An 846-nucleotide genomic window follows, 5' to 3' on the forward strand; every position below is an offset into this window, starting at 1 on the left:
CCTGCCTTGGCCTCCCAGAGTGCTGGAATTACAGGCATAAGCCACTGCGCCCAGCCTAAAAAACCATTTCTTAATCCAAAGGCACAGAAAGATTTACTCTTCTGTTTTCCTGTAAGAGTTTCTTAGAAAAGCCTTAGTTTTTACATTTAGGTCTACAACTCATTTAATTAGATTAATAGTTCTAATATTAAATGATATGATGTAGGGCCACTCTTTTTCTTTACTTTTCTTTTTAGTTATTTTATGATATGATGTAGGGCCTCTTTTCTTTCCTTCCCTTCCCTTCCTCCTTCTGCTTCTCCGCTCCCTCCTTCCCTCCCTTTCTTTTTGAAAAATGGTTAGATGCCTAGGTAGGCGGCAAGGTCTTAACCATATGAGCGTTGTTAGGTCCCAATGTCTCCTTTTATTCCTGTTAAGGAAGTGTTAACTTTCTTTCCTTTCACACAATGTATTTAAAAATATCTTTTAGCGGGGACACAATTATAAGAGGGACTGTACCTAACAAATGCAAACAGTGTAACCTAATTTTTTGTACCCTCAATGAATCCCAAACAATAAAAAAATTAAAAAAAAAATCTTTGAGTAAATGTAGCACATATAGAAAAGTGTACAAAATAAAAATATATAGTTAAATAAAATATAATAAATACTTTGTAACCAACACCCAAGTCAAGAAACAGGATACTGTCAGCACTCCATCCCTCAATCAATACTCCTTCCTTTTCTATAAAGTAACTGCTGCTCTCTAAAGCAACCTCTCTTATATCTTCTTAGTTTTACTATCTAAAAATGCATCCCTACCACTAGCGTTTCAGTTTTGAAACTCTTATCAGTGGAATTGTATCT

General features: G+C 35.1%; 1 non-coding gene across 1 annotated transcript; it reads right to left on the bottom strand.

Annotated features, from left to right (window-relative positions):
* Positions 1-329: 329 nt before the first annotated feature.
* LOC111728075 lies at positions 330-450 on the bottom strand. The gene has a single exon (XR_002775484.1). It is a non-coding gene; the product is annotated as a U6atac minor spliceosomal RNA (small nuclear RNA).
* Between the last annotated feature and the right edge of the window lie 396 nt (positions 451-846).

The sequence above is a fragment of the Otolemur garnettii genome, unplaced genomic scaffold (assembly GCF_000181295.1).
Source record: "Otolemur garnettii isolate 467f Iridium unplaced genomic scaffold, OtoGar3 scaffold00004, whole genome shotgun sequence".
NCBI classification, from domain to species: domain Eukaryota; kingdom Metazoa; phylum Chordata; class Mammalia; order Primates; family Galagidae; genus Otolemur; species Otolemur garnettii.